We start from the raw sequence: 15,679 nt of genomic DNA, 5'->3' as shown, positions 1-15,679 counted from the left end.
AATATATCTGTTGGTGTGAATCTAAAGGATTCCCTTGGGACAAGGTAAAAATTCCTAAGATTCTATCCTTTCTTCAAGAAGGTTTGGAGAAAGGATTATCTGCAAGTTCCTTGAAGGGACAGATTTCTGCCTTGTCTGTGTTACTTCACAAAAAGCTGGCAGCTGTGCCAGATGTTCAAGCCTTTGTTCAGGCTCTGGTTAGAATCAAGCCTGTTTACAAACCTTTGACTCCTCCTTGGAGTCTCAATTTAGTTCTTTCAGTTCTTCAGGGGGTTCCGTTTGAACCCTTACATTCCATTGATATTAAGTTATTATCTTGGAAAGTTTTGTTTTTGGTTGCAATTTCTTCTGCTAGAAGAGTTTCAGAATTATCTGCTCTGCAGTGTTCTCCTCCTTATCTGGTGTTCCATGCAGATAAGGTGGTTTTACGTACTAAACCTGGTTTTCTTCCGAAAGTTGTTTCTAACAAAAACATTAACCAGGAGATAGTCGTGCCTTCTTTGTGTCCGAATCCAGTTTCAAAGAAGGAACGTTTGTTGCACAATTTGGATGTTGTTCGTGCTCTAAAATTCTATTTAGATGCTACAAAGGATTTTAGACAAACATCTTCCTTGTTTGTTGTTTATTCTGGTAAAAGGAGAGGTCAAAAAGCAACTTCTACCTCTCTCTCTTTTTGGATTAAAAGCATCATCAGATTGGCTTACGAGACTGCCAGACGGCAGCCTCCTGACAGAATCACAGCTCATTCCACTAGGGCTGTGGCTTCCACATGGGCCTTCAAGAACGAGGCTTCTGTTGATCAGATATGTAAGGCAGCGACTTGGTCTTCACTGCACACTTTTACTAAATTTTACAAGTTTGATACTTTTGCTTCTTCTGAGGCTATTTTTGGGAGAAAGGTTTTGCAAGCCGTGGTGCATTCCATCTAGGTGACCTGATTTGCTCCCTCCCTTCATCCGTGTCCTAAAGCTTTGGTATTGGTTCCCACAAGTAAGGATGACGCCGTGGACCGGACACACCTATGTTGGAGAAAACAGAATTTATGTTTACCTGATAAATTACTTTCTCCAACGGTGTGTCCGGTCCACGGCCCGCCCTGGTTTTTTAATCAGGTCTGATAATTTATTTTCTTTAACTACAGTCACCACGGTATCATATGGTTTCTCCTATGCAAATATTCCTCCTTTACGTCGGTCGAATGACTGGGGAAGGCGGAGCCTAGGAGGGATCATGTGACCAGCTTTGCTGGGCTCTTTGCCATTTCCTGTTGGGGAAGAGAATATCCCACAAGTAAGGATGACGCCGTGGACCGGACACACCGTTGGAGAAAGTAATTTATCAGGTAAACATAAATTCTGTTTTTGTGGGATATTGCACACACTTTAGCCAATCACAGAAGAGTAACTGGTGCTGCCCGTAGTTATTCTATTTTATATAAACATATACACATTACCATTGTCCGTTTTTATGGAAATGTCCAATGAATAACCTGAAATGTTAGAGGTAAGCAGTAGATTTGTTTGGTTTTTTTTTTTTCTCCAACATTGGTGTGTCCGGTCCACGGCGTCATCCATTACTTGTGGGAATATTCTCTTCCCCAACAGGAAATGGCAAAGAGCACAGCAAAAGCTGCCCATATAGCCCCTCAGGCTCCGCCCCCCAGTCATTCTCTTTGCCGCTCTGAACAAGTAGCATCACCACGGAGATGGTGAAGAGTATGTGGTGTTTAGTTGTAGTTTTTTATTCTTCTATCAAGAGTTTGTTATTTTAAAAATAGTGCCGGTTTGTACTATTTACTCTAAAACAGAAAAGGATGAAGAGTTCTGTTTAAAAGAGGAGTATGATTTTAGCAGCAGTAACTAAAATCAATTGCTGTTCCCACGCAGGACTGTTGAGCCCAGAGAATTTCAGTTGGGGGGAACAGTTTGCAGACTTTTCTGCTCAAGGTATGACTAGTCCATTTTCTAACAAGACTTTGTAATGCTAGAAGACTGTCATTTTCCCTCTTTGGGATCGGTAAGCCATTTTCTTAGACTCATAACAGAATGAAGGCTTATTATGGGCTATATACTGGTTGACACTCTTGTGGGCTAAATCGATTGCTTTATTTAATCTTTTTATGAGGTTTGAAGTGATTTTCAAAACTTTTAGTATTTGGGAACGTTTTTAGGGGCCAGGCAGTCGTTTAGACACCTTCCCAGTCAGGAAGGGCCTTTCACTATAGTAGGCAGAGCCTCATTTTCGCGCCATAATTGCGCAGTTTCTTTTGGATGCAGTGCATGCAGCTTCATGTGAGAGGGTCTGGTGGTCATTGAAAACGTTCCTGGAAGGCTTATTTTGGTGTTGTATAACCCCCAAGGAAAGGTGAAGTCGCAGCAAACGCTGTGGCTGGGACTGTAGTGGGTTTAAAATTGCTAATTGATAAAACAGCTCCGGTTTCCTCATTTAAGGGGTTACAAACTTGAAAATTGGGGTGCAATACTGTTAAAGCATTAAGACACTAGGGTAAAAATTTGGTAAAGATCGGAGTTTTCACACATTCAGAAATAAAGTGTGCTCTGTTTAACATATAAAGAGACAGTAACGGTTTTGTTTAAAAACGGTTTTATTGCATTATTAGCCTGTGTAAGCCTGTCTAACATGTCTGTACCTTTAGATAGAACATGTTTTGTATGTATGGAGGCCAAGGTGGTCCCCCCTTCAAATGTATGTGATAATTGTGCCATGGCGTCCAGACAAAGTAAGGACAGTACTGTCACATTTAATAAGGTTGCCCAAGATGATTCCTCAAGTGAAGGTAGTGGGGATAGTTCTTCATCCTCTCCTTCTGTGTCAATACCAGTTATGCCCGCGCAGGCGACCCCTAGTACATCTAGCGCGCCAATGCTTGTTACTATGCAACAATTAACGGCTGTAATGGATAATTCCATAGCTAATATTTTATCCAAAATGCCAGCATTTCAAAGAAAGCGTGATTGCTCAGTTTTAAATACAGTAGAGCAAGAGTGCGCTGACGATAATTTATCTGTCATACCCTCACACCAGTCAGAAGTGGCAGTGAGGGAGGGTTTGTCGGAGGGAGAACTTTCTGATTCAGGAAGAATTTCTCAACAGGCAGAACCTGATGTTGTGACGTTTAAATTTAAGTTAGACCATCTCCGCGCATTACTTAAGGAGGTACTAACTACGCTGGATGATTGTGACTCTTTGGTCATTCCAGAAAAATTGTGCAAGATGGACAAATTCCTAGAGGACCCGGTGCACCCTGATGCCTTTCCGATACCTAAAAGGCTGGCGGACATAGTGACTAAGGAGTGGGAGAAACCAGGCATACCTTTTGTCCCACCTCCTATATTTAAGAAATTGTTCCCCATGGTCGACCCAAGGAAGGACACATGGCAAACAGTCCCTAAGGTTGAGGGGGCAGTTTCTACGCTAGCCAAATGCAGGACTATTCCCATTGAGGACAATTGTGCTTTCAAAGATCCTATGGATAAAAAATTGGAGGGTTTGCTTAAAAAGATTTTTGTTCAGCAAGGTTACCTCCTTCAACCAATTTCGTGCATTATTCCTGTCACTAGGGCGGCGTGTTTTTGGTTCGATGAACTAGAAAAGTCGCTCAATAAGGAGACTCCATATGAGGAAGTCATGGACAGAATTCACGCACTTAAGTTAGCTAATTCCTTTATTTTAGATGCCGCTTTGCAACTTGCGAGATTAGCGGCGAAAAATTCAGGGTTTGCAATTGTGGCGCGCAGAGCGCTCTGGCTAAAGTCTTGGTCGGCGGATGTATCTTCCAAGACAAAATTACTTAATATCCCTTTCAAAGGTAAGACCCTTTTTGGGCCAGAATTGAAAGAAATTATTTCAGACATCACTGGGGGGAAGGGCCATGCCCTCCCACAGGATAGGCCTTTCAAGGCTAAGAATAAGTCCAATTTTCGTTCCTTTCGTAATTTCAGGAACGGACCGTATTCTAACTCTGCAGCCTCTAGACAAGAGGGTAACGCTTCCCAGGCTAAGCCAGCTTGGAAACCAATGCAAGGCTGGAACAAGGGTAAATAGGCCAAGAAGCCTGCTGCTGCTACCAAGACAGCATGAAGGGGTAGCCCCCGATCCGGGACCGGATCTAGTAGGGGGCAGACTCTCTCTCTTTGCTCAGGCTTGGGCAAGAGATGTTCCGGATCCCTGGGCGCTAGAAATAGTCTCTCAGGGTTATCTTCTAGAATTCAAGGAACTTCCTCCAAGGGGAAGGTTCCACATGTCTCGCATATCTTCAGACCAAATAAAGAGACAGGCATTCTTACATTGTGTAGAAGACCTGTTAAAGATGGGAGTGATACACCCAGTTCCAACAGTGGAACAAGGTCAGGGGTTTTACTCAAACCTGTTTGTAGTTCCCAAAAAAGAGGGAACTTTCAGAACAATTCTGGATTTAAAAATTCTAAACAAATTTCTCAGAGTTCCATCGTTCAAGATTGAAACCATTCGAACAATTTTACCTACAATCCAGGAGGGTCAGTATATGACTACCGTGGATTTAAAGGATGCGTACCTACATATTCCTATCCACAAAGATCATCATCAGTTCCTAAGGTTCGCCTTTCTGGACAAACATTACCAGTTCGTGGCTCTTCCGTTCGGTTTAGCCACTGCTCCCAGAATTTTCACAAAGGTTCTAGGGTCCCTTCTAGCGGTTCTAAGACCGAGGGGCATTGCAGTGGCACCTTATCTAGACGACATTCTAATTCAAGCGTCGTCTCTTTCCAAGGCAAAGGCTCATACAGACATTGTTCTAGCCTTTCTCAGATCTCACGGGTGGAAGGTGAACGTAGAAAAGAGTTCCCTGTCTCCGTCAACAAGAGTTCCCTTTTTGGGAACAATAATAGATTCTTTAGAAATGAAGATCTTCGTGACAGAAGTCAGAAAGTCAAAGCTTCTAAACGCTTGTCAAGTTCTTCACTCTATTCTGCAGCCTTCCATAGCTCAGTGCATGGAAGTAGTAGGATTGATGGTTGCAGCAATGGACATAGTTCCTTTTGCTCGAATTCATCTAAGACCATTACAACTGTGCATGCTCAATCAGTGGAATGGGGACTATGCAGATTTGTCTCCCCAGATTAAAGTAGACCAGGTAACCAGAGACTCACTCCGTTGGTGGTTGACTAAGGATCACCTGTCTCAGGGAACGAGTTTCCGCAGACCAGAGTGGGTCATTGTCACGACCGGCGCCAGTCTATTAGGCTGGGGCGCGGTCTGGGATTCCCTGAAAGCTCAGGGTCTATGGTCTCGGGAAGAGTCTCTTCTCCCGATAAACATCCTGGAACTGAGAGCGATATTCAATGCGCTCCGGGCTTGGCCTCAACTAGCGAAGGCCGGATTCATAAGATTTCAGTCGGACAACATGACGACTGTAGCTTACATCAACCATCAGGGAGGAAAAAAGAGTTCCTTGGCGATGAGAGAGGTATCCAAGATCATCAAATGGGCGGAGGATCACTCCTGCCATCTATCTGCAATTCACATCCCAGGAGTAGACAACTGGGAGGCGGATTATTTGAGTCGTCAGACTTTCCATCCGGGGGAGTGAGAACTCCACCCGGAGGTCTTTGCCCAGTTAACTCAATTATGGGGCATTCCAGACATGGATCTGATGGCGTCTCGTCAGAACTTCAAGGTTCTTTGCTACGGGTCCAGATCCAGGGATCCCAAGGCGACTCTAGTGGATGCATTAGTGGCGCCTTGGTCGTTCAACCTAGCTTATGTGTTTCCACCGTTTCCTCTCCTTCCCAGGCTCGTAGCCAGGATCAAACAGGAGAAGGCATCAGTGATTCTGATAGCTCCTGCGTGGCCACGCAGGACTTGGTATGCAGACCTGGTGCATATGTCATCGGCTCCACCATGGAAGCTACCTTTGAGACAGGATCTTCTAGTACAAGGTCCATTCGAACATCCAAATCTAGTTTCTCTGCAGCTGACTGCTTGGAAATTGAACGCTTGATTTTATCCAGGCGTGGGTTTTCAAATTCAGTGATAGATACTCTGGGCCAAGCCAGAAAACCTGTGACTAGAAAGATTTACCATAAAATATGGAAAAAATATATCTGCTGGTGTGAATCCAAGGGATTCTCCTGGAGTAAGATTAAAATTCCTAACATTATCTCCTTTCTCCAAGAGGGTTTGGATAAAGGGTTGTCAGCGAGTTCTCTAAAAGGACAGATTTCTGCCTTATCTGTTTTGTTACACAAACGATTGGCAGCTGTGCCAGATGTACAAGCTTTTGTACAGGCTTTGGTCAGAATCAAGCCTGTTTACAGACCCATGACTCCTCCTTGGAGTCTAAATTTAGTTCTTTCAGTTCTTCAGGGGGTTCCGTTTGAACCTTTACATTCCATAGATATCAAGTTACTATCTTGGAAAGTTCTGTTTTTGGTTGCTATTTCTTCTGCTAGAAGAGTTTCTGAATTATCTGCTTTGCAGTGTGATCCACCCTATCTGGTGTTCCATTCAGATAAGGTTGTTTTGCGTACCAAGCCTGGTTTTCTTCCAAAAGTAGTTTCCAACAAGAATATTAACCAGGAAATAGTTGTTCCTTCTCTGTGTCCGAATCCAGTTTCAAAGAAGGAACGTTTGTTACACAATTTAGATGTGGTCCGTGCTTTAAAGTTCTATTTAGACGCAACAAAGGATTTCAGACAAACTTCATCTTTGTTTGTCGTTTACTCTGGTAAGAGGAGAGGACAAAAAGCTACTGCTACCTCTCTTTCTTTCTGACTGAAAAGCATCATCCGATTGGCTTATGAGACTGCCGGACGGCAGCCTCCTGAACGAATCACAGCTCACTCTACTAGGGCTGTGGCTTCCACATGGGCCTTCAAGAACGAGGCTTCTGTTGATCAGATATGTAAGGCAGCGACTTGGTCTTCTCTGCACACTTTTGCCAAATTCTACAAATTTGATACCTATGCTTCTTCGGAGGCTATTTTTGGGAGAAAGGTTCTGCAAGCCGTGGTGCCTTCTGTTTAGGTAACCTGATTTGCTCTCTTCCTTCATCCGTGTCCTAAAGCTTTGGTATTGGTTCCCACAAGTAATGGATGACGCCGTGGACCGGACACACCAATGTTGGAGAAAACAGAATTTATGCTTACCTGATAAATTTCTTTCTCCAACGGTGTGTCCGGTCCACGGCCCGCCCTGGTTTTTTAATCAGGTTTGAAAAATTTCTTTCTCTATACACTACAGTCACCACGGTAACCTATAGTTTCTCCTTTTTTCTCCTAACCGTCGGCCGAATGACTGGGGGGGCGGAGCCTGAGGAGGCGGTATATGGGCAGCTTTTGCTGTGCTCTTTGCCATTTCCTGTTGGGGAAGAGAATATTCCCACAAGTAATGGATGACGCCGTGGACCGGACACACCGTTGGAGAAAGAAATTTATCAGGTAAGCATAAATTCTGTTTTTTTTTTTTTAAAAAGGCCTTTTTTATGAAGTAATTGGTTAACAACCTTACACTTTTCTGCAGCACTGAAAGTATATTAGGTCTTGAAATTCAATGCTATCAATTTCTACAAATCCCCCAAATTTTGATGAATACTTTAAAATTCTCTGTATATATAAAAAAAAAAATTGGAAAGGGCTACATTACTACACCATTATTTGGACAGTATTGTACTGCAGGAAGTACAATAATCCTATTTTAATAAGCGAAAGGCAATTCACAAAAGGCAGACAGCTAATTATAACCCTTTTAGAGAAATTGCAAAGAAAGCCATGCTGCCATTGAGTACAATTTCATATTTCCTACACCATCTAAAGACTTGGAAACTGGAGGAAAAACTGACAGGGAGAGGTCTGGCAGACGCAACAGAGGCCACGTTTCTGAGAGTAAGCAGCTTGCGTGATAGCTTAACACTGGCCAAAGTAAGCAAGTCTTACTTTTAACTGTGAAGAGAACATTTTGATCTGCAGTTTTGATAGGTAGATCGGAATCAAGAAAGCTGTTGCTAAGGTGGTAAAATAGGAAAACGCAGGCTTGCATAGACCATGAAGTACTACTAGTGGACTAGTTAAGACTGCAAGAAGGTCTTATGGATCTTATTTTTGTATGCACTTAGTAGACACCAACTGTCAAATACAGAGAAGGAAGCGTGATGATCTGGGGCTCTTGCTGCATTCAGAGTTTGTATCTTTCACAGACTGAGTGGCACCCTGAACCAAAAACACTACCTCAGAATTTTGCAGTGCCATGCAATACCCTCTGGTATACTCTTAGTTGTTAGGTGGTCATCCTACAGGAAGATAATGACCCAAATAGGCCAAAAGTATGTGGACACCCGATATCACACCTTTTATGAGTTTGTTGGGCATCCCATTCTAAAACCATGGGAATTAATATGAATTTGCCAACCCTTGGTGACTATAACAGCTTCCACTCTACTGGGAAAGCTTTCCACAACATTGTAGTGCGTGTCTGTGGGAATTTGTTCCCATTCAGTCAAAAGATCAGTTGTGAGGTCAGGCACTGATGCTGGACAAGATGGTCTGGCTCACAATCTGCGTTCCAACCCTAATGGGCAAGCCACTCTAATTCCTCTACACCAAACTGTTCAAACTATGCCTTAATGGACTTTGCTTTGTGCACAGGGGCAAAATCATGCTGGAACAGGACAGGGCCTTCCACAAACTGTAGCTTCAAAGTTGAAAGCACAATGTCTTTGTATATACTGTAGCATTAAAATGGCATTCACTGCAGCTATTGAGCCTAGCCCAAACATTGAAAACACAGCCCCTGACCATTATCCCTCTTCAACCCAACCTTGCATTAGGCTCTATGTATTCCAAGAGGTAGATTTCTCCTGAAATCAGCCACATCCAGATTCTTCCATCGAACTGCCAGACAATGAAGCATGAGAGTCCAGTGGCAGCAGGATTTACACCTCTCTGGCCAAAGCTTGGCATTACACATGTTGTTGTGAGGCTTGTGTACAGCTGATCAGCCATGGACACCTATTTCATGAAGCTCTATGGGCACAGTTCTTGTGCTGATGTTGCTCTAAGAGGCCATTTCGTACTCTAGTGAGCGATGCAACAGATGGTAAGCAAATTTTCACTCTTCAGTACTCACTGGGCAGCTATTGCCCCTAGATGCTTCCACTTTACAATAATTTATTTATTATTGATTTATAAAATATTTTACCAGGAAGGATACATTGAGATTTCTCTTGTTTTCAAGTATGTCCTGGGACCACAAAACATTGCATTGATACAATAGGGTACAATAAAATACAAAAACAATAATAATACACAATATATGCAAACATTTAACATAGAACTGGTAGGAAATATTTAATCAACCATGACAGGCACATTCTGTTTTGAGATATGTAGAGAGGGATCTCTTAAAGGATATTAGGCTTGGGGAAGTTTTTAAAGTGTGAGGGACGTCATTCCATAATTGTGGTGCTCTGTGGGAAAAGGAGGATCGAGCTGCTTTCTTTTTGTATTGAGGCAAGCTAAATAATGTACTGTTATTGGATCAGAGGTTATAGGAGGTGGGAATAGCCAGGGAGAGCATTCTGCTCAGGTAGGGTGGGAGCTTCCCAGAAAGGCTCTTAAACACAAAGCAGGAAAGATGGAGGGTGCGTCTGGATTCCAGCGACAGCCAGTTTAGTTCTTTTAGCATGTCACAATGGTGGGTCCTGTAGTTACATTGTAGCACAAAGCGGCAGAACGAGTTATACAATGTATTTAGTATATTAAGGTGAGTTTGCGGTGCAGGTGCATATACTACGTCCCCGTAATCCAAGATAGGCATCAGCATTTGCTGTACAATCTTTTCCTTTACTGTAGGGCTGAAGCAGGATTTGTTTCTGTACAGGGCACCTAGTTTTGGATGCAAGTTTTGTGGAGGCCAAAAGATAGATTGGGGTCTAACAACATACCTAAGTATTTTAAAAAAAAAGTGGACTGCGGTCAGCGTGCAATTGGATTTTGTTTTAATGCGAAGATGGGAATTTTGTAATTTCTGTAATTTAGGTCCCGTTCCAAAGATCACTGTGACAGTTTTGTCAGTGTTTCAAGCTGCGGCAGATCGGAATTGTTTGCATAGATTACCGTGTCATCTGCGTACATGTGTACAGTTGAGGATTTGCAGACATTAGGCAGATCGTTTATAAATAATGTGAATAGTAGGGGGCCGAGAATGGAACCTTGGGGTACATCACACATGACTGGGAGAGGGAGGGAGTCGCTGTCAGAAATGGAGACATATTGTGATCGATCCGATTCATATGATCGAATCCAGGTTAACGGACGATCAGCAATACCAGAGTTTTTTAGTTTGAGCAGTAGGTAGTATGTTGTGGTCTACTGTGTCAAAGGCCTTTGCAAAAATCAAGGAAAATAGCTCCAGTTAGGTCTCCTTGTTCTATGCCAGTTTGGATGTCATTGCAAACTTTTAGGAGGGCAGTTGTAGTGGAGTGATTCAGGCGAAAACCGGATTGATCAGAGGTCAGATAGATTGTTGGTAATACTCACATAATAAATGTGACAATGACAATACTGGGAGCAAAGATATAGGTCGATAATAACAGCTGATTGGGCAGAACTAGAACCTAATTTCTCTGAACACTTTCCTACCAATGTGTTTATTGTATATTTGCTGAAGTGTTGCCTCAAGCTCATCTGTGTCATTCTTGTTTAAATGTTATGCATTCTAATCGGACTAATGCTGCTCTTGCTTCTAAAATTATCTACCCTCCTACTGCTTGTTCCACACAGGGGAGTTCTACAGATTTTTCTCTGGGATTCAAGATTTTTTTATGCCCCATTGTGACCCCTTTAAGTAAGCGTAAAAGGTCAGTTCAGGATTTACCCTCTACTAGCTCTAAGCCTGTATTGTATAATGTTAAAGATCCAAGTTCAGCTGATTCAATCTCTGAGGGTGAGATATTATCTGAAGATCATGATTGAGTCATCCTCTTGAGTCAGCATTAAGGCGCGGCTCCCGTTCCAGGTATTCATTCTGGTTTAGGGCAGGTTATGCCTTTTCAGGAGGTTTGGTTCAGGGTCCCTGGGTTCTAAATATAGTTTTCTTTCATGTAATTGGCAAGAGTCCATGAGCTAGTGACGTATGGGATATACATTCTTACCAGGAGGGGCAAAGTTTCCCAAACCTCAAAATGCCTATAAATACACCCCTCACCACACCCACAATTCAGTTTTACAAACTTTGCCTCCCATGGAGGTGGTGAAGTAAGTTTGTGCTAGATTTCTACGTTGATATGCGCTTCGCAGCAGGCTGAAGCCCGGTTTTCCTCTCAAGAGTGCAGTGAATGTCAGAGGGATGTGAAGAGAGTATTGCCTATTTGAATACAATGGTCTTCCTCTAGGGGATCTATTTCGTAGGTTCTCTGTTATCGGTCGTAGAGATTTCTTCTACCTCCCTTTTCAGATCGACGATATACTCTTATATACCATTACCTCTACTGATTCTCGTTTTCAGTACTGGTTTGGCTATCTACTATATGTAGATGAGTGTCTTAGGGTAAGTAAGTCTATTTTATTTATGACACTCTAAGCTATGGTTTGGCACTTTATATGTAAAGTTCTAAATATATGTTTTATACTATACTAGTCCTAAAGCCCGTGTACACGGGCCATTTTTTGCAGTACAGTGGTTCCACCCCTTGCTCTCTCCCCTCTCTCTCTTGCTCTCTCTCCCCCCCTTTCTTTTGCTCTCTCCCCCCTTTCTTTTGCTCTCTCTCTCCCCCCTTTCTTTTGCTCTCTCCCCCTTTCTTTTGTTCTCTTTCTCTCCCCCCTTTCTTTTGCTCTCTCTCTCTCTCCCCCCTTTCTTTTGCTCTCTCTCTCCCCCCCCCTTTCTTTTGCTCTCTCTCCCCTTTCTTTTGCTCTCGCTCTTTCCCCTTTATTTTGCTCTCGCTCTCTCCCCTTTCTTTTGCTCTCTCTTTCTCGCTCTCCCCCCTTTCTTTTGCTCTCTCTCCCCCCCTTTCTTTTGCTCTCTCTCCCCTTTCTTTTGCTCTTGCTCTTTCCCCTTTATTTTGCTCTCGCTCTCTCCCCTTTATTTTGCTCTCTCTCTCCCCCCTTTCTTTTGCTCTCTCTCCTTTCTTTTGCTGTCTCCCTCCCCTCTCTTTTGCCGTCTCCCTCCCCCTTTCTTTTGCCGTCTCCCTCCCCCCTCTCTTATGCCGTCTCCCTCCCCCCTCTCTTATGCCGTCTCCCTCCCCCCTCTCTTTTGCCGTCTCCCTCCCCCCTCTCTTTTGCCGTCTCCCTCCCCCCTCTCTTTTGCCGTCTCTCTCCCCCCTCTTTTGCCGTCTCCCTCCCCCCTCTCTTTTGCCGTCTCCCTCCCCCCCTCTATTTTGCTCTCCCCCCTCTTTTGCTCTCCCCCCCTCTTTTGAGCTATCTCTCCCCCTCCTCTTTTGAGCTATCTCTCCCCCTCCCCCTCCTCTTTTGAGCTATCTCTCCCCCTCCCCCTCCTCTTTTGAGCTATCTCTCCCCCTCCTCTTTTGAGCTATCTCTCCCCCTCCTCTTTTGAGCTATCTCTCCCCCTCCTCTTTTGAGCTATCTCTCCCCCTCCTCTTTTGAGCTATCTCTCCCCCTCCTCTTTTGAGCTATATCTCCCCCCTCCCCCTCCTCTTTTGAGCTATCTCTCCCCCTCCTCTTTTGAGCTATCTCTCCCCCTCCTCTTCTGAGCTATCTCTCCCCCTCCTCTTTTGAGCTATTTCTCCCCCTCCCCCCTCCTCTTCTGAGCTATCTCTCCCCCTCCTCTTTTGAGCTATCTCTCCCCCCTCCTCTTTTGAGCTCTCTCTCCCCCCTCTCCCCTCCTCTTTTGAGCTCTCCCTCCCCCCTCCTCTTTTGAGCTATCTCTCCCCCTCCTCTTTTGAGCTCTCTCCCCCTCCCCTCCTCTTTTGAGCTATCCCTCCCCCTTTGAGCTATCTCTCCACCCACCTCTTTTGAGCTATCCCTCCCCCTTTGAGCTATCTCTCCCCCCTCCCCTCCCCCTTTGAGCTATCTCTCCCCCCTCCCCCTTTGAGCTATCTCTCCCCTCTCCCCGCCTCCTCTTTTGAGCTATCTCTCCCCCCTTCCCCCTCCTCTTTTGAGCTATCTCTCCCCCTTCCTCTTTTGAGCTATCTCTCCCCCCTCCTCTTTTGAGCTATCTCTCCCACTCCCCCCTCCTCTTTTGAACTATCTCCCCCCTCCCCCCTCCTCTTTTGAGCTATCTCTCCCCCTCCCCCCTCCTCTTTTGAGCTATCTCTCCCCCCTCCCCCTCCTCTTTTGAGCTATCTCTCCCCCCTCCTCTTTTGAGCTATCTCTCCCCTCTCCCCGCCTCCTCTTTTGAGCTATCTCTCCCCCCTTCCCCCTCCTCTTTTGAGCTATCTCTCCCCCTTCCTCTTTTGAGCTATCTCTCCCCCCTCCTCTTTTGAGCTATCTCTCCCACTCCCCCCTCCTCTTTTGAACTATCTCCCCCCTCCCCCCTCCTCTTTTGAGCTATCTCTCCCCCTCCCCCCCTCCTCTTTTGAGCTATCTCTCCCCCCTCCCCCTCCTCTTTTGAGCTATCTCTCCCCCCTCCTCTTTTGAGCTATCTCTCCCCCCTTCCCCCTCCTCTTTTGAGCTATCTCTCCCCCTTCCCCCTCCTCTTTTGAGCTATTTCTCCCCCCTCCTCTTTTGAGCTATCTCAACTGTACACATGGCTGCGCGCCCCCGACACGCCCGGCCCCGCCCTGCCCCTGACACGCCCACATCATCCCCGGCAAACCCTGTTCTCGGTGGACACAGTTGATGCAGAGTGATGCTTCTAACTGATCCTCACGCACCACTGTAAGGGTCCAGGTCTGGTGCCAGCTGTCAATATAACTCACGTGCCGCCACTAACTATGCTACTAAGCTGATCCTCACTACTGGCGTGCAGGATCAGCTTACATTCACATCTGGCTCCGTAGTTTAGGCAGCAGCACGTGAGTTATATTGACAGCTGGCTTCAGACCTGGACCCTTACAGTGGTGCGTGAGTAGTTTGTGGCGTGTGAGGATCAGTTAGAAGCATCTCTCTGCATCAACTGTGTCCACCGCGAGAACAGGGTTTGCCACGCGCCGCTGTAAGGGTCCAGGTCTGGTGCCAGCTGTCAATCTAAGGCCAGGTGTGTTTGTCCTACTGCGCATGACAGCTTCAGACAAACACACTTGGCCTTTTATAATATAGGATTTGCCATGATTCAGGTCAATCAGTTTATTTTCCTTCATTCAGACTGTCAGTTTCATTTTTTGGGAAAATGCATATGAATGTAAATATTTTTCTTACCCAATATTTTCAATTTGACTTTTTTCTTCTAAATTGTGGGCTGTTAGGCTCGCGGGTGCAAAAAAATGCTAGAATTTATTGCGTCATTTTTTGGCACGAGTCTTTTTTGGCGCGAGATTGACGTTTGACGTCAATTGCGTCATTTCCGGTGTCGTAGTTGATGTCGGAAGTTTTCACGTAGTTGTCATTTTTGACTCGTGTTTGTTGCAGACGTTTCGGGCGCCAAAAAATATGTGGGCGTCATACTTGGCGCCAGTTTTTTCACATTACTTCAGTCTCACTTTTCAGTTGCTTCTGGTTTCTAGAGGCTTGTTCTGTTTTGCATTTTTTCCCATTCCTGAAACTGTCATTTAAGGAATTTGATAATTTTGCTTTATATGTTGTTTTTTCTATTACATATTGCAAGATGTCACAACCTGACCCTGGATCAGAATCTACTTCTGGAAAGACGCTGCATGATGTCGGTTCTACCAAAGCTAAGTACATTTGTTGTAAACTTTTGGTAACTGTTCCTCCGGCTGTAGTTTGTGTTAGTTGTCATGATAAACTATCAAACGCAGATAATATTTCCATTAGTAATAATTCATTACCTGTTGTTGTTCTATCAACATCTAATGTTCAGGATGTTCCTGTTAATGTAAAATAATTTGTTTCTAATTCTATTCGGAAGGCTTTGTCTGTTATACCTCCTTCTAGTAAACGTAAAAGGTCTTTTAAAACTTCTCATAAATCAGATGAATTTTTAAGTGACCGCCTTCATTCTGACTTCTATTTCTGATGAGGATCTATCTGGTTCAGAGGATTCTGCCTCGGATATTGACACTGATAAATCTTCATATTTGTTTCAAATGGAGTTTACTCGTTCTTTACTTAAAGAAGTGTTGATTGCATTAGATATGGAGGAGTCTAGTCCTCTTGATATTAAAACTAGTAAGCGTTTAAATTCGGTTTTTAAACCTCATGTAGTTATTCCAGAAGTTTTTCCAGTTCCTGATGCTATTTCAGAGGTAATTTCTAGGGAATGGAATAGTCTGGGTACTTCATTTACTACTCCTCCAAGGTTTAAGAAATTGTACCCTTTGCCATCTGATAGATTAGAGTTTTGCTAAACGTACTACTATTCCTACAGCAGTACTTTTTTTAAGGATCCTTTAGATAGGAAGCTTGAATCCTTTCTAAGGAAGGCTTATTTATGTTCAGGTAATCTTCTTAGACCTGCTATTTCTTTGGCTGATGTTGCTGCAGCTTCCACTTTCTGGTTGGAGGCTTTAGCGCAACAGGTGTCAGATCATAATGTTTATAGCATTGTTAAACTTCTTCAACATGCTAATAACTTTGTTTGTGATGCCATTTTTTATATCATTAGGATT

Source organism: Bombina bombina, chromosome 1, assembly GCF_027579735.1.
Source record: "Bombina bombina isolate aBomBom1 chromosome 1, aBomBom1.pri, whole genome shotgun sequence".
NCBI classification, from domain to species: Eukaryota; Metazoa; Chordata; class Amphibia; order Anura; family Bombinatoridae; genus Bombina; species Bombina bombina.
Note: the sequence above shows the minus strand (reverse complement) of the source record.